General features: G+C 47.2%; 1 protein-coding gene across 12 annotated transcripts in view; it reads left to right on the forward strand.

Annotated features, from left to right (window-relative positions):
- Positions 1-19,182, forward strand: part of SOX6 (SRY-box transcription factor 6) — a 739,261-nt gene that overhangs the window by 189,355 nt on the left and 530,724 nt on the right. The window lies entirely within an intron of this gene.

Genomic DNA, 19,182 nt, shown 5'->3' on the forward strand with positions numbered 1-19,182 from the left:
CAGGTCCGGTCACCAAACAAAATAATAATAACAAATAAAATAAACAATGGAAAACAAAGACTATATACATGAACTTTTTTTTTTTTAATTTTAAATAAAATAACTACAAATTAAACAAATATATACAATACTACAAGCTATCCTCCATTCCCAACCCCCCGCACTGACCTGAGAGCTGGTCCTGCGTCTCATGCCTCAGTCCATGTCCAACGTCCATAGGCCAGATCAGGCAGTGCCAGTTTTTCCCCCAAACAACCCGGTGTCCCATAGTCCCACAAGATAATCCCACCTCCCCCCTTTTCCCACCACCCAACCTAACACCTACACCCAAATCTATATCCCCATATACAATATATACATTATATACAGCAGCACATACCACAATAATTACAAAACACGAAGCCCAAGTTCGGCGCCTGCAGCCCTACATCACTGTATAATGATCAAACAAAACAAAAATCTACAGTGTCAGCAGCAGCCCACCACCAGGAAAGGAGATGACCAGACTAGGGCACACTAAAAGAAAAGCCCCTCCAGAGGAGCGCGGCCCTCCGTGCGCCCAGTCTCCCATACTCCAGAGAGCGCACCTTCACCAGGTCACCGAGTATGATCCTAAACACATCGTCCACTGGGAGGATTTTTCGTTGCGTCGATACTAAGCACCGTGCGTTCCACGTGTGATACCTAACCACTGCGCTAACTAGAAATAAGGTGCAGCGGTCCCGACCACCCAGGTCTCCGAATGCTCCATAGGCCCATTCCGCATAGGAGAGACCGGCCAGCCGAGACCAGCCAATGAAGGCGCCCACCCTGTTGTACACCTCTGTGTTGAAGGGACAATGAAGCAGGAAGTGATCCATGCTTTCCAGCAAGGTACCACAATGCTCCCGAGGACAATTCCTGTCCTCAGAGCTCCTACACTTCAGATTGTCCCTCACACACAGTTTCCCATGGAAGCAGCGCCAAGCCAAGTCCCAAAACTTCGAGGGGATCCTGATAGAATTTAAAAGATGCAAACCCACCCCAAGATCCCGACTTGGGCAGTCCCTGAGCGCCAGAGGCCTCTGGAAATGGGTCAACAGAACCCTACTGTCAAGTAGTTTCCTTGGCAGAGTCCTGATCTCCCACATTCCCAGACCCCACCGACGAATTACCTTCAGAACCAAGGTAGCGTAAGCCGGAAGATGTCCATGCGGTGTGCGAAGATCCTTCACTTGCCCTCCTGTCTCCCATTCCTGGAAGAAAGGCTGAAACCATCCCCTACAGGAGAATACCCACGGAGGAGCCCTCTCTTTCCAGAGGTTTGCGATATTGATCTTAATGAAGGTATCCACAAGGAATACCACAGGGTTGACCATACCCAACCCTCCTAGTCTCCTCGTACGGTAAGTAACCTCCCTCTTGACCAGGTTCAGTCTATTCCCCCATAACAGTTGGAAGAACAAACTGTAGACCCGAGTCCAGAGAGATTCCGGCAAGATGCACACACTGCCCAGATAAATCAGTAAAGGGAGCAGGTAAGTTTTGCTCAGGTTTACCCTTTCCCTTAGGGTCAAAGACCAACCCTTCCATTGGTTCACCTTCTGAGTGGCGATCTCTAGCCTGCTGTCCCAATTTTGTTTGGGGTAATCCCCCTGGCCAAATTCGATGCCAAGGACTTTTGCAGAGACTTTGGGTCCTGGAAGGGTGTCCGGGAGATCAAAACCAGGATCTCCTCCTCCCAGCCAGAGACTCTCACACTTATCCCGGTTGATCTTGGACCCGGATGCCTCCGAGTAGCGATCTACCTCTGACATCAGCCACCCTGCCTCCTCGTGAGAGGAAGCAAGCACAGTGACATCATCGGCATACGCCACCACCCTCAGAGTGGCTTCCGGTGCTGCCTGATCCATCCCGATCCCGGCCAACGGTCCACGCTCCACCCTCCTAAGAAGAGGGTCAATCGCAAACACGTACAGCAGCGGGCTCAAGGGACAACCCTGGCGAACACCGGACCCAACCTCAAAAGAGCTACCAATCCAACCATTCACAAGCGGGAAACTCTCTGCCCCACTGTACAAGGTCTTAAGCCAATCAACAAACCCCCCCGGCAGGCCATATCTCAGAAGGACAGACCAGAGGTACTCGTGATTAACCCGATCAAACGCTTTTGCCTGGTCCAGTGACAGCATGTACCCCTTCCAGTGACCAGCCCTACCCTGCTCCACTGCCTCTCGGACACAGAGCACAGCACTAAATGTGCTGCGGCCTGGAACAGAGCAATGCTGGGCCCCCGAAAGGAGTCGGGGTGCAAATTTCACCAGCCGATTAAACAGCACCTTTGCCAGAACCTTCCTGTCTGCATTGAGAAGCGCTATGGGACGCCAATTCTCAATGCAAGACGGGTCCTTACCCTTTGACAAGATGATCAGAGCAGACCTCCTCATTGACTTCGGCAGAGTGCCCGAGGAAAGACACTCATTGAATACCTCAGTCAAGAGGGGAACCAAAACGTCCTTAAAGGTCTTATAGAATTCAGATGTTAAGCCATCTGGACCAGGCGATTTTTTTGGGAGCAAGCCCTTCAATCGCCAACTGAACTTCCTCTTCCCTGATCATTTCTGTCAAAACGTCAAGAGAGGGGTCTACCCCTGGTTCGGGGACAGCTTCTGCCAGGAAAGCCGACATCTCATCCCAATCAAGATCCCTCTTCCCCAAGAGGTGCGAGTAGAAGGATCTGACAACCTCCAGGATCCCTGATCTGGATCGCCTCAGGGACCCCGTAGTGTGGACCAGTCCTGTAACCACTTTACTATTCACTGACATCTTGCAGTTTCTGTAAGGGTCGGGCGAGCGGTACTTCCCGTAATCCCTCTCAAAAACCAAAGATGCGTGTCTATCGTACTGACACCTCATGAGCAAAGATTTCACTCTGGAGATCTCCTCGCGGCTACCTCCAGTTGAGACAAGATGCTCGAGTTTCCTCCTCAGACCCTGATACAGGCGGTACCTGCTCAGACTCCTGAGGCTCGAGAGCTGGCGGAAGAATCTCGCCACCCTTTCCTTGAACATCTCCCACCACTCTGACCTACTACTACAAAGATCCAGTAAGGGTACCTGGCTCTGAAGAAAATCCTCAAAGGACTGTCTTATCTCCGCTTCTTCCAAGAGAGACGAATTGAGCCTCCAAAAGCCTCTTCCCATCCGGAGGGTCTCTGTAACATTCAGAGAAAACAAAATTAAACAGTGGTCGGAGAACTCCACCTCAACAACAGACACTGCTGAAGAGACAGCTTCCTCCTTTAAATAAAACCTATCTATTCTGGACCTACAGTTACCTCTATGATAGGTGAACCCCTCGTGGCCTGGGGTGTGCCGAATGTGGACATCCACCAGGCAAGCCTCACTAGCTATACTATTAAGGGCGACGCTATCATAAGTCAGCTTGTCTCTGGAACCTCCTCTATCTCGGGGCCTCGTGACAGCATTGAAGTCCCCTCCAAAGACAACCTGCCGACTTGTAAAAAGGTAGGGCTTGATCCTCATAAAGAGACACTTCCGGTCCCACTTAGATTGGGGACCATAGATGTTAATGAGCCGGAGCTCTTGTCCCTTCATGAGGACATCTAAGATCAGGCACCTCCCCATTTCTAACTCAATAACCCGTCGGCATTCCACCGGTGCGGTAAAAAGGACCGCCACTCCGCTATACGGCTCGGCCGCAAGAGACCAATAGGAGGGCCCGAGTCTCCACTCCCTCTTAGCTTTAAACACATCTGCCATGTTTGGCAGCCTGGTCTCTTGCAAAAAGAAAATGTCAGCTTCAACCCGGCTGAGAAAATCAAAGGCCGCAAATCTAGCTGTATTTGACTTTATGCTGGCGACATTAATGGACGCCAGCGTCAACGGAGTGGGTTCCGCCATCATTGGTGATTGAGTTAGATGGCTTTCTTTTTCCCACTCCCCTTATCCTCTGCCTCAGAGGAGGAATCCTTCCCCCTCTTTAATGACATGGAGGTATCCATTTCCACGCGTTTTTTATTTTTTTCGTCCTCGTCTCCGGACTCTGGGCCAGTCCCTCCCTCCAAGGATCTTACGTTCCCAGAAGGAGGAGACTCGGCGCCCCCTGTGAGCCCCGCCGAAGCCAGAACCTCACCCTCAGCTTCCTCCTCAGAGGAAGAGATGTTTTCAAGGGCTTGGAACCGGTTAGAAAGACCAACCAGAGGGGAGTCGGTTTTTCCTTCCTTAGGTACCTTGGTCAGAGTGAGAGAAGATTTTTTATCTCCCTTCTTTCTCTTCTTTTTGGTGCCGAGCTTACGCTTGTCCTCTAGCCACTGCCTATTATCCTCATCCATACTTTCATAATGGGAGGACTCTGAGGCAGTGGCACTCTCCTCCCTGTGGATCCTCCTGACCTCCTCATCCAACTCATCATCCCTTGGGGCCTCAGCAGCAAGACTGGCATCCAGGACAGGGGCCGCCCCAGTAGCCCGAGGCTCGCCCAGCTCCCTATCCTGTCTGCGCTTGTCTAGACGCCTTAGCTGGGCAGGCGTCTTTTTATTGCTTTTCTTCCTTGGCCCCTCAGCTCCCTCACCCTTGCTAGTCCCTTCCCCAGCAGAATCAGCCTCACGGCTTTCTCCCACCGGGGTCACGACTGCGTTAGCGAAGGAGCGAGGACAACGGCTGAATGGGTGACCTAACTCACCACACAGGTGGCACCTAATCTCCACACAAGATGCAGCAAGATGGCCGACATCCCCACACAATGCACACTTCTGCACAGTGCAGTTTGCGCTGAAGTGTGTGGGGTCGCCGCACTTGTGACAGAGCTTCGGTTGCCCCTGGTAGAAGACCAGGATACGATCCCTACCCAGGAAGGCAGATGATGGTATGTGGGCAACCGTACCACCTGAACGCTTAAGTTTTACCATAAACGTCCAGGCCCCTGACCAGATACCAAACTCGTCACGGTTTTTCTTTGGCATCTCCACTACCTCTCCATACCGGCCAAGCCACGTCATGATGTCATAACAAGAAAGCGACTCGTTACATGTCATCACGGTCACTTTCTTGACTTGATTTTGGCGAGACACCGCCTGAACGGCAAAGTCTCGCCAGCCGGGCTCATTTTTTGCCAACTCATAGTTCGACCAGAAAAGTTCAAGCCCCTCCGGCCGAACAAAGCTGACATCAAACTCAGGATTGGAATAGGGATGTATCAAGGCGTAGATGTCAATCGCCTTGAAGCCCATCCTCAGCAGGAGCTTCACAACCTTCGACCTTGGAGGACACGCATCACTGCCCCTCCACCGAAGACTGACCACATTCCTACGCACACTACCCGGCCCGGCTGTTGGGAGGGACCACACTGTATCCCCCCCTCTTTGCTCTCGGAAGGCCCCGAGGCCATGCCTCTCTATCCAGAAGGATAGATCAACCTCTCGACCCTCTACCATTAGTGATCTCTCTCCCTTCTTTAGAGCCTCCAGGAGACGCCGTTGCAACATGGCGTCCCCAGAGCCCAGAGACGAGGAGGACGCCCTATTTCCCCTGGAGGTGACAGCGGCATAACTCCTGACAGGTGCTGCCACCACCGGGGGGGCAACCGGACCAGTGACCACATCCACACCAACAGTATCACCATTACCCATCTCCATAACCTCCTCACCCTCCACCAAACCAGCAACCACACCACTAGACAAAGAGTTTTCCTCATCCATACCCACCACCACATTCACTCCTGCTGGACCAGTGACAACAGGGGGTGACATTTTGGCCTCCGCATCATCAGGCACAAGGGGCTGAGTCTCCTCCACAGAACTGGAGGTGACCTCACCCCTGGTTTTATGTGTGCCCTCCGCATCATCAGTTGATATTTTCCGCTGCTTCATGGTTGCTACCAGGCGCCGCTGATCTTTCGCTGTTGTGAGGCACCGCTGATCCTTAGCATCAGGATCTTGTTGACCAGCGGCGCCAACACAGAACAGGACTTTGGTGGGAGGACCGGAACGCCCAGCCCCGGTAACCCCCTCACACTGCCGCCGCTTCTCAACTAAGTGATCAGCGGCAACAGCATTCAGGGGCACTGAGGCTACCGGAGCTGCCCCTGACACCGGGCTGCTCCCCCCTCCCACTGGGGAGCGCACCACAGTATCGTGGCCTGATTTTTCGCCCGCCGCCGGGCCGCCCTCACTGTCCAGCCTCTCGGCTGATGCACCTGCTGCTACGTCCCCGCTACTACAAGCAGAAACGGAGCTCTGCGCCTCACTACATTGCTTTGTAGTCTCCCCGCGCCTTTGCACCGGATCCACAGCAGAACCCGGGCTGGGCTGGGCAACGGGGCTTATACAGCGAGCTGACCCTGCAGCCGACTCAGGGGGTACAGGGAGGGGGGCATACACATAGCTTACCGCTTCCTGCAGCTTAGGTTTGATCTTCTTCACCTTTTTTTTCCGGCCCCCAGGTGCCTCCTCTGGCAAATCATCACCAAGATGGAAGTTCTGAAGGCACACTGGGGACTCCAGGAGCTTGATCTCTGCCATTAGCGCCCCTCCCTGGCCGATGTCACTGTCCTCCCCAGAGCCAGCAGAACTGCGACGAGATGTCATTGTCGCCTGTCCAGCAGGGAGCTCGCTGCACGTGGCCTGTGAGTGACTAAGCAGGCTGCCAGGTGGGGCTTTCTGCTGGTCATCATCCTCCTCCTCATCATCATCATCCACCTGGCACTCAGGTTGCAGCCCCATCTGCCTTTGCTCTCTGTTATCAGCCATTTCTCTGAATCGATCTTCATTAATAAGTTTTTCCTTAAATGGTCCACTTTTTTCTCTGATGAAAGCTTTTCTGACTTCAAGCTCATTGATGTCATCCTTCAGTCTCCTTACCTCTGCCTGGAGCTGATTCTTCCTCGGTTTGGAGGAACCTGCAGCTTTGTTGCTTGTGCAGCGCAGCTCCTCTCGGAGCCTCGTGATGGTCTTGCTTGCGTCTTCATACTCACGGAGGTGGCTCATGACCCGGGAGGCATAGGTGGACACAGACTCCCGGGGGCTCTGCAGCGCCCAACCCTCTTCAGTGAGGTCGACTTCACCTCCGTGAGCACTCAGCTTTCCTCCAGAAGGACCGCCATCTTGCACACTAGCAGGCTTCTCCTCCATGGAAGCCTTGCGGCTTCTCTGGGTCTCTGCAGACCTGGGGGGAGTAGGAGCCACATTGCTGCGACTCCTGGTGGAGCGTCTCACCCCCGAATCCTCTGATGTGCAGGCTGGTTGCTGGTTCCTTCTGCCCCCCGCCAGCCTGGTCCGGGAAGCAGAAGCCTGGGACTTGGCTCCTTCACTCATCCCAGGAAACCCACTCCCTCCCTGGGTAAGAGAGAGAGCAGGTCCCCGGGTGGAGAGGTGGTGGTTCTCAGGAGCTCAGGAGCACACAGCAGGTTCAGCAGCGACCGCACCCACAATCAGCACAGTGAGTAGCAGCTGAGCAGAGCTGCACCCACTATTCTGCTGGTGCAGTCACTGTGTACATCCATTACTGACCCTGAGGCTGTGTTGGCGTTTCGGTGACCTGTCGCAGCTTTCTAGTGGTTTGATGGATGGTGTCCGTATTATGTCTGTGTTTCCCAATGTTGCGGCATTTCTGGCCCTGCACAGGGTTCTCGTCCAGTCTTCTATAGATGCCATGACTCTACTTTATAGATGAACAGATAAGGGGTCTCTAATGTAAATGATCAGCCCATGGAGAGCCTGAAAAGCTAACAGTCCCACATTGCAGCACACGGGAATCATTATGGCAGCCCTTCCCGCTCCTTTTTCTGCAGTCTAGGACAATAGGTTGTTGATTCAAAGGAGAAGAGGAAGACAATAGTGTCCTGTGTTTAGTAGCCGTCCAGCATCCTAATGCCTGCGCCTGATAATGGCCTCATTATTGCCACTCTACACTGGGGCCTCAGGAGGACGAATATTTGCAGAGGGACGTCACTATTTTGCAAATCTCGATTAGCTTATCATGGTGTCTGCACTGTGAAAATCGTGGCTAATTAGGAGCACCGTTAGCCCACCAGCTTCTGAGCCCATGAGTTAAAAGGTAGGCCAGTGAAGAAGGTGGAAAAGAAGAGGATTAAACAGTTGCCTTAGTAACATTAAACTTCCATCTGTGCACGGACAATGAGGTTTTGTTTCTCCCCCCACCTTGGTGTAAAAATTGGTCTTGTTTGGAAAGGACAGGGTCCCTTTTATGAGCGTCTGGAATCCAGCTGAACTCCCTGCATTTGTGGACTGTGAGAGATGAAAAGTCCCGCGGAGACGTCCGGACACTAAGGAGTATTGTGATCTAGTAACAATGGGGCATTGTCTTGTCCTATTTTCAGCCCGGGCATGAAACAAATATGCCACCTTTAATCAGGTGAAAGCGGAGATACAAAAGATGTGCCCGCCAAAGACAAAAGACGCTCGGATAATGTGACTTCTAGTAAACTCGCAGCTACTGGTTGCCCCGCGTGCTACATAAACGGATCGGTCACTTTTATGAGTTTTCCGCATAGGAAGGAAAGAATGTTCTGGGGTCCCCAGAGGGTATGTGCACAAAACGTCTTTAGACGTATCCACATAATTTGTAAAGTACAAGACGCTTTAGGAAAACGCCAGCGGGGCTGACCCTGAAGAGTCTAAAAGGACCTCAGAAAATACTTTTTTGCCGCCGGTATAACAGTTGCGTCTTCCAGAAGCATAGACTACAAAACATGAAGCAATTTAAGTGAAGTTGTAAAAGATGGAACTCATGGATAGCAAGGAGTTTTTGGATCACAGTTTCTATGCTGATTATGTTTAGCGGTTTTTAAACGCTTTTCCTGGTAGGTGGAATCAGCCAGAAAAAGGCTCAGTGCTTAAATGTATTTTACTCACTTTTAAAGCTCTGTTAATTCTACAGCGCTGTACAGACATTATAATCACTGTCCCCTTTGGGGCTCAAAATCTACATTCCCTATCTGGATGTCTTTGGAGTGTGGGAAGAAACCCTAGAACCCAAAGGAAACCCAGGCAAGAAGTACGATTCAGCAATAGCACAGACCATTGTTTCTCAACCATTAAGTAATGAGGCAGCATTTAACCATGTGGTGATGTCTGAGCTGCACCAACAGAGCATGGGAACTCCCTACCCTCACCAACAAAGCAAGGGGATTCCCAGCCCTCACCAACAAAGCAAGGGGATTCCCAGCCCTCACCAACAAAGAATGGGAATATCCTGTCCTCACCAACAAAGCATGGAGATATCCAGCCCTCACCAGCAAAAAATGGTGATACCCAGCCCTCACCAACAAAGAATGGGGATACCCAGCCCTCACCAACAAAGCAAGGGGATTCCCAGTCCTCACCAACAAAGCATGGAGATACCCAGCCCTCCCCAACAAAGAATGGGAATATCCTGTTCTCACCAACAAAGCATGGAGATATCCAGCCCTCACAAACAAAGCAAGGGGATTCCCAGCACTCACCAACAAAGCAAGGGGATTCCCAGCCCGCACCAACAAAGAATGAGGATACCCAGCCCTCACCAACACAACATGGAGATATTCAGCCCTCACCAAAAGAACATGGAGATACCCAGCCCTCACCAACACAACATGAGGATTTCCAGGCCTCACCAGTAGAATTTTGGGGTACCCAGGGCTCAATAATAGAACACAATACTCAGGAAACAAACAAAATGTGCTCTTTGGGTTACACTCATCAGAACCTGATGGATTTCACCAAACAGAACATAAGGATACCTTGTCCTAACCAAGAAGAACTCTGTGATTCCTGGCGTAACCAAACAGAACATGGTGACACCTAGACCTCACTAAAATATAACATGGTGATATGTGGGCCGTACTGAACAAAACATTGGCTTACTTGAACATCCAAATCAGAGCAGCTTTGATACCAACCCCCAATGGAACCGATGTTGTGAGAACTGGCTCTTACCAAATAGTGCATGGCGATTCTCACACCTCACTAAAAAGCACTTGATGATATCAGGATCTTAAAAAGCAGAACATAGGGCTAGTAATAAGAAGAAAGGCGCTTACCACGCCTGCTGCTTTACATGGATCCATGGAAGACTTAGACCAGTGGGTGCCATGTCTCCAGCTGGTGTGGCACATCAACAATAGCAGAAGAGAAGATGGGGAGAGCGGCACTTCCCGGAGGTAGAAGACGTGGCAACAAGCATGCAAATTACAAAGGCGTGATCACGTAACCACTGAGTAGAATAGGGAGTCATGACGGCGTGCACACCGCATGCCGTTGCAATTCTGCAGTCACAGATGTTTTACCCAAGCCTCCACATCTCTGCAGTCTTCATGGTTAGACTCCTCACCAACAACTGGTAAGGTGCACTAATAATATGAAGTTTCTTTCCAACAATCGGTGGATCCTACTCACCAAATCTTGTAACAAACATGGATGTTGGGAGCCTCTTGCCAACACCTCTAGGAATTTATCATCTTTGTGACCCACTTTATTTGTCTCATTTAACTTGCACAAAGGTCCTAAAGCCCCCAAATGCATAGATTATGGGTACTTAAGATTTAGGCTTCACCAATGCAGTAGACTATCTGGTTTGTGAAAACTGCCCTTTTGTGGATTTATTTACTCCTTATGTGATGTTCATTCCACCATTTTGGTGAGACATCTGGTTTTCTTCCTTGACCGAGTCCAGCAACTTGCACTATAAGGTTCAGCACTTTGTCTGCCAGCACAAGACGCTCTCTTCAGGTTACATGTATACACATACAACTCCTGGCAAATTATGGAATCACCGGCCTTGGAGGATGTTCATTCAGTTGTTAAATTTTGTAGAAAAAAAGCAGATCACAGACATGGCAGAAAACTAAAGTCATTTCAAATGGCAACTTTCTGGCTTTAAGAAACACTAAAAGAAATCAAGAACAAAAAATGTGGTAGTCAGTAATGGTTACTTTTTTTTAACCAAGCATAGGGGAAAAATTATGGAATCACTCAATTCTGAGGAAAAAATAATGGAATCACCCTGTAAATTTTCATACCCAAAACGAACACCTGCATCAGATTAGATCTGCTTGTAGTCTGCATCTAAAAAGGAGTGATCACTCCTTGGAGAGCTGTTGCACTGAGTGGACTGACCTGAATCATGGCTCCAACAGGAGAGATGTCAATTGAAACAAAGGAGAGGATTATCAAAGTCTTGAAAGAGGGTAAATCATCACGCAATGTTGCAAAAGAGGTTGGTTGTTCAGTCAGCTGTGTCTAAAATCTGGACCAAATACAAACAACATGGGAATTTTGTTAAAGGCAAACATACTGGTAGACAAAGGAAGACATCAAAGCATCAAGACCGGAAACTTAAAGCAATATGTCTCCAAAACAGGAAATGCGCAACAAACCTAATGAGGAACAAATGGGTGGAAACTGGAGTCAACGTCTGTGACTGAACTGTAAGAAACCACCTAAAGGAAATGGGATTTACATACAGAAAAGCTAAACAAAAGCCATCATTAACAGCTAAACAGAAAAAACAAGGTTACAATGGGCTAAGGAAAAGCAATCGTGGACTACTGGATGAAAGTCATATTCAGTGATGAATCGCGAATCTGCATTGGGCAAGGTGATGATGCTGGAACTTTGGTTTGGTGCCATTCCAATGAGATTTATAAAGATGACTGCCTGAAAAGAACATGCAAATTTCCACAGTCATTGATATGGGGCTGCATGTCAGGTAAAGGCACTGGGGAGTTGGCTGTCATTACATCTTCAATAAATGCACAAGTTTATGTTGATATTTTGGACACTTTTCTTATCCCATCAATTGAAAGGATGTTTGAGGAGGATGAAATCATTTTTCAAGATGATAATGCATCCTGCCATAGAGCAAAAACTGTGCAAACATTCCTTGAAAAAAGACACATAAGGTCAATGTCATGGCCTGCAAATAGTCCGGAGCTCAAGCCAATTGAAAATCTTTGGTGGAAGTTAAAGAAAATGGTCCATGACAAGACTCCAACCTGCAAAGCTGATCTGCAACAGCAATCAGAGAAAATTGGAGCAGATTGGTGAAGAGTACTGCTTGACACTCATTAAAGGGAACCTGTCACCCCGTTTTTTAAAGATCAGATAAAAATAGCGTTAAATAGGGGCAGAGCTGTGCTTTACATTAGTGTCTTTTTTGTGCCTTTATTCCCCAGCTATGCTGCCGAAATACCTTTGTAAAGTCGCCGTTTTGGGCTGTCACGCACACTGGTCTGGTCAAATGGGCGTGGTGACATCGCTGTTTCTTCCCCCAGATCTTGCTTATCTGTCCGTTGGTGGCGTAGTGGTTTGCGCATGTCCAGCTGCCAAATCCACTGCGCAGGTGAAGGAAAAGAGCGCGATCTGCGCTATTCCCCTGGTGATCGGTGGGGGCGGCCATCTTCCTGAGGCCGAGCGTGCGCAGATGGAGTGCTCTGCTGCACGGGGCTTCAGGAAAATGGCCGCGGGATGCCGCGCGTGCGCAGATGGAGATCGCGGCGGCCATTTTCCTGAAGCCGAGTTGGTCGTTGCTCGGCACGCAAAAAATAAGCCCTCACCCGACCCCAGATCATGAAAAATGGAGACGCTACGGGTATCGGAAAATGGCGTTGTTTTTTTTTGTTTGCTTAAAAAAAAAAAAAACACAAAAAAAAATAAAGTTTGGAATTTTTTTTCACCACTTAGATAAAAAATAACCTAGACATGTTTGGTGTATATGAACTCGTAATGACCTGGAGAATCATAGTGGCAGGTCAGTTTTAGCATTTAGTGAAGCTAGCAAAAAAGCCAATCTAAAAACAAGTGTAGGATTGCACTTTTTTTTGCAATTCACCACACTTGGAATTTTTTTTCCCGTTTTCTAGTACAAGACATGGTAAAACCAATGGTGTGGTTCAAAAGTACAACTCGTCCCGCAAAAAATAAGCCCTCACATGGCCATATTGATGGAAAAATAAAAAAGTTATGGCTCTGGGAAGGAGGAGAGCGAAAAACGAAAACGCAGAAACGAAAAAGGGCTGCGTCGTGAAGGGGTTAAAGCCAGAAAGTTGCCATCTGAAATGACTTTAGTTTTGTGCCATGTCTGTGATCGGCTTTTTTTCTACAAAATTAAGCAGCTGAATGAACATCCTCCAAGGCCATATTCCATATTCCGTCACATTCCGAGTTCACGTCTTTTTTCTTTCACTACTAACATTGATCGCCACTTGTCGTTTTGCACGCTGATGCTGATCATTAGCCTACAGTTTAGTAAGTGCTGACATAAACTACTACAAGACATCAGCAGTTCTGTTTTGTAGAGGAATCCTGATTATGCACAAGACATTGCACAGGAATTCATTTTCACATTCAGTTTTCTATGTAGGATGTAAAACGACCTCAGCGACTGCTGTACAGATCGGATGGGTCTGGTGCCGTTCACCTGTCTACACCGCGTCACTCAGATGAAGGACAGAAGGCTTTGGTGCCGTGTAGCCAGTTAAGAAAAGAATGGTCTCGGTGAGAAGAACCAGAAAATCTTGTAGTTCTGATGCCGCTTAGTCAGGCAGATACTTCCATGGCTTTGGAGTCTCTACACTGACCTTGTCTTCCATTGTCCTCTGCATCAGGGCTGGCGACTCTCGCACGGAGCCGCGACGCATCAATGTGTTATTAGACATTTTCACGTTTCCCTCAGAAAGGAGGAAATCCCAGCGGCGCTCAGTGCTCTCTCCTCACAATAACGCAGCTCTGATGCTCATCCACTTGGCTGCAGAAGCATTCCTGATACTGAAGCGTCGGAGTCCGAACATCACAAATAGCGATTGTTCAAATGCAAAAAAGATAATGATAAAATGTCTGCATCGCTCCCCTCCATCTCCGCTTCTAGAAGGAAAATCCCCCAAAGTCCAAAAGACGACACTACATGGACAAACGTGTGCAACAAGGGAAAGCAGACTCTAAATCTCACAAATGTGTGCAACAAGGGAAAGCAGACTCTAAATCTCACAAATGTGTGCAACAAGGGAACGCAGACTCTAAATCTCACACATGTGTGCAACAAGGGAAAGCAGACTCTAAATTTACCGTATATAATAATACCATAACTAGAATATCACACCTACAAATGTCTAATGCCACATCAATCCCTACATAATACGATATAATATGGCCCCTGAGTATAACAGCACAGCTGTGTAATAGTATCGTAACTATAGTGCCTTGCGAAAGTATTCGGTCCCCTGGAACATTTCAACCTTTTCCCACATATCATGCTTCAAACATAAAGATACCAAATGTAAATTTTTGGTGAAGAATCAACAACAAGTGAAACACAATTGTGAAGTTGAACGAAATTTATTGGTTATTTGAAATTTTTGTGGAAATTCAAAAACTGAGAAGCGGGGTGTGCAATATTATTCGTCCCCTTTACTTTCACTCCAGAAGTTCATTGTGGATCTCTGAATGATCCAATGTTGTCATAAATGCCTAATGATAAATATAATCCACCTGTGTAATCAAGTCTCCGTATAAATGCACATTCTCTGTGATAGTCTCAGGTTCTGTTTGAAGCACAGAGGGCATCATGAAGACCAAGGAACACAACAGGCAGGTCCGTGATACTGTTGTGGAGAAGGTTAAAGCCGGATTTGGATACAAAATGATTTCCAAAACTTTAAACATCCCAAGGAGCACTGCGCTAGCGATCATATTGAAATGGAAGGAGTATCATACCACTGCAAATCCACCAAGACCGGGCCGTCCCTCTAAACTTTCATCTCAAGGAGAAGACTGATCAGAGATGCAGCCAAGAGGCCCATGATCACTCTGGATGAACTGCAGAGATCTACAGCTGAGGTGGGACAGTCTGTCCATAGGACAACAATCAGTCATACACTGCACAAATCTGGCCTTTATGGAAGAGTGGCAAGAAGAAAGCCATTTCTCAAAGATATCCATAAAAAGTGTAATTTAAAGTTTGCAACAAGCCACCTGGGAGACACACCAAACATGTGGAAGAAGGTGCTCTGGTCAGATGAAACCAAAATCGAACTTTTTGGCAACAATGCCAAATGATATGTTTGGCGTAAAGGCAACACAGCTCATCACCCTGAACACACCATCCCCACTGTCAAACATGGTGGTGGCAGCATCATGGTTTGGGCCTGCTTTTCTTCAGCAGGGACAGGAAAGATGGCTAAAATTCATGGGAAAATGGATGGAGCCAAATACAGGACCATTATTGAAGAAAACCTGTTGGAGTCTGCAAAAGACCTGAGACTGGGACGGAGATTTGTCTTCTACCAAGACAATGATCCCGAACATAAAGCAAAATCTACAATGGAATGGTTCACAAATAAACATATCCAGGTGTTAGAATGGCCAAGTCAAAGTCCAGACCTCAATCCAATCGAGAATCTGTGGAAAGAGCTGGAGCTGTTTGCCAAGGAAGAACGTGCAAGAATTTCAGTCTCTCGATGTACAAAACTGATAGAGACATACCCTAAGCGGCTTGCAGCTGTAAGTGCGGCAAAAGGAGGCGCAACAAAGTATTAAGTTACAGGGGCCGAATAATATTGCACGCCCCACTTTTCAGTTTTTGAATTTCCACAAAAATTTAAAATAACCAATACATTTCGTTCAACTTCACAATTGTGTTCCACTTGTTGTTGATTCTTCACCAAAAATTTACATTTAGTATCTTTGTTTGAAGCACGATATGTGGGAAAAGGTTGAGAAGTACCAGGGGGCCGAATACTTTCGCAAGGCACTGTATGTAACCCTACTTCCATAGAGATGTCCCTGCTCTATAACTAACTACATAACAATATTACAACTATAATATAGAAACACCCGACAACTAGTAATAATGGAGTTACCGTAACCAGCACAACTGTACAATGTATCTGCAGATATCACACTGCTAAAGAACGAAAAATAAGTGCCATACCTATATAAAAGACAAACTGTATGACATCACTTTGTAAACAAACACGACAACCACATAGTAATACCATTACTATATATTAACACAACAACTAATACTACAACCATATAGCAGCATAAGTATATAATACAGCGACTGTAGATCTAAGTGATGATATAACTGTATAACCTGTAGTAATGATTCCTGTGTGTGCAGAGCTGGATAATATACCAGATCTGTATAGTAATAAAACATTCATGTGTAGAAACAATATATCAACTACAAGGATCATACAAAACAGCTGACATTTTGGGGAAATACATTGTATATGATTCTAAACTATTCTGTAATGTATGTACACAGTGACTGCACCAGCAGAATAGTGAGTGCAGCTATGGAGTATAATACAGGATGTAACTCAGGATCAGTAATGTAATGTACACAGTGACTGCATTAGCAGAATAGTGAGTGCAGCTATGGAGTATACATTACTGATCCTGAGTTACATCCTGTATTAATGTACACAGTGACTGCATTAGCAGAATAGTGAGTGCAGCTCTGGGGTATAATACAGGAGGTAACTCAGGATCAGTAATGTAATGTATGTACACAGTGACTGCACCAGCAGAATAGGGAGTGCAGCTCTGGAGTATAATACAGGATGTAACTCAGGATCAGTAATGTAATGTATGTACACAGTGTGTCAGGACTCTGAACATTTTTTACCTTTTGTGCATTACTGCCCTTTTCGAAGATGGCGTCTTTGGTCTCATGTGCACTGTGTCTTCCTGCTATAAAACTTCACCCCAGCCTTCAGTCTGTGCTAGAGTATTCTGCCTTGCATCCAGCTCCTGAACTCTGGTGACTCCCTGGCTATACACCTGCTCCTGTGAACCTGTGTGGTGATCCTGCTACTCTGCTGAGTTCCTGCTGCATACGAAAGTCTCCAGTAATCCTCCTTCATCTGCTGCTCGTGTTTACTTCATCTGCTGCTCGTGTTTACTTCATCTGCATTTGCTGGACATGTAAGCTTCTGCTTCTCTGCAATAACCTGAGACTATTAACCAGGCCTCCCTGGTTGAGCTAAGATATGATTTGAACTGCCTTATGAGCATATCTATCTGTTTGGACTAAGACAAGGATTTATTCGTGTCAAGTTTCCTCAAGAATAACTGTGCTTCATAGACTTTCTGCTTGATTGTATTTCCCTCTGAAGTTTCCTATAGACTGCTAAGCTGCGTTTATTATTTGCACCAAGTGTTGTGGACTTGAGTTTCTCTCTGCACCTGTTTGAATCACCGTGTGATAATCTAGACTTTACCACTTATAAAACTGTGTCCTGTAGTTGTCTTGTTCCACGCAAAGAGTCTCCTGAGTTATCCCCTATAATTATTACACAGTGACTGCACCAGCAGAATGGTGAGTGCAGCTCTGGAGTATAATACAGGATGTAACTCAGGATAAGTAATGTATGTACACAGTGACTGCACCAGCAGAATAGTGAGTGCAGCTCTGGGGTATGATACAGGATGTAACTCGGGATCAGTAATGTAATGTATGTACACAGTGACTGCACCAGCAGAATAGTGAGTGCAGCTCTGGGGTATGATACAGGAGGTAACTCAGGATCAGTAATGTATGTACACAGTGACTGCACAAGCAGAATAGTGAGTGCAGCTCTGGAGTATAATACAGGAGGTAACTCAGGATCAGTAATGTATGTACACAGTGACTGCACCAGCACAATAGTGAGCACAGCTCTGGGGTATGATATAGGAGGTAACTCAGGATCAGTAATGTATGTACACAGTGACTGCACCAGCAGTATAGTGAGTGCAGCTCTGGAGTATAATACAGGATGTAACTCAGGATCAGTAATGTAATGTATGTACACGGTGACTGCACCAGCAGAATAGTGAGTGCAGCTCATGGGTATAATACAGGAGGTAACTCCGGATCAGTAATGTTATATATGTACAGTAACCTGTATCCAGCGGTAACTAGCAGATCTGATCCAGGAGGGTAAGTCTGGGTGGAAGAGAAGCAATGCGGGGTTTACTGAAGGGATGCCAGCTAAGAAAATGGAATAGTGAGGCAAACAACATAACACATGGTAAGTGACTAGTAAGCTTACCGAATACTCAGTGTAAGGCCGGCGTCACACTGGCGAGTTTTACGGACGTAAGAGCGCAGAAACTACGTCCGTAAAACTCGCATTACATACGGCACAATTATTCTCAATGGGGCTGCTCCTATTAGCCGTATATTACGGTTCAGTATTATACGGCTTTCTACGGCCGTACAAAATCGCAGCATGCTGCGTTTGTCAGCGTACTGCGCAAAAAAATCGCCAATGAAAGTCTATGGGGGCGAGAAAAATACGGATTCCACACGGACCAGCAGTGTGACTTGCGAGAAATACGCAGCGGTGTTAGTGAAAAGTCGGTAATTCAATTGCCGGCTTTTCATTTCTCCTGCACAAACCCGACAGGATATGAGACATGGTTTACATATAGTAAACCATCTCATATCCCCTTTTTTTTTGCATATTCCACACTACTAATGTTAGTAGTGTGTATGTGCAAAATTTCAGCGCTGTAGCTGCTGAAATAAAGGGTTAAATGGCGGAAAAAATTGGCGTGGGCTCCCGCGCAATTTTCTCCGCCAGAATGGTAAAGCCAGTGACTGAGGGCAGATATTAATAGCCAGGAGAGGGTCCATGGTTATTGGCCCCCCCGTGGCTACAAACATCTGCCCCCAGCCACCCCAGAAAAGGCACATCTGGAAGATGCGCCTATTCTGGCACTTGGCCACTCTCTTCCCACTCCCTGTAGCGGTGGGATATGGGGTAATGAAGGGTTAATGCCACCTTGCTATTGGAAGGTGACATTAAGCCAGATTAATAATGGAGAGGCGTCAATTATGACACCTATCCATTATTAATCCAATTGTTGGAAAGGGTTAAAAAACACACACACACATGATTTAAAAGGATTTTAATGAAATAAACACAGCGGTTGTTGTAATAATTTATTGTTCTCTCAAATCCATTTGCAGTCCCTCGCTTGGCAACATAATAAACGCACAAGATACATACCTTCTGATGTACTGTCAGGTCCAACGATGTAATCCATCTGAAGGGGTTAACTAATATTACAAGCAGGAGCCCTGCTAAATGCAGCTGTGCTCCGTGCTTGTAATTCCCCTGCGAATGAATGAAATGTAGGTCATTGACTCATGAACTGCAGCCTGGGAACTTTTTCCCACGCTCCAGGTCATATG

This window comes from Ranitomeya variabilis, chromosome 2 (genome assembly GCF_051348905.1).
Source record: "Ranitomeya variabilis isolate aRanVar5 chromosome 2, aRanVar5.hap1, whole genome shotgun sequence".
NCBI classification, from domain to species: Eukaryota; Metazoa; Chordata; class Amphibia; order Anura; family Dendrobatidae; genus Ranitomeya; species Ranitomeya variabilis.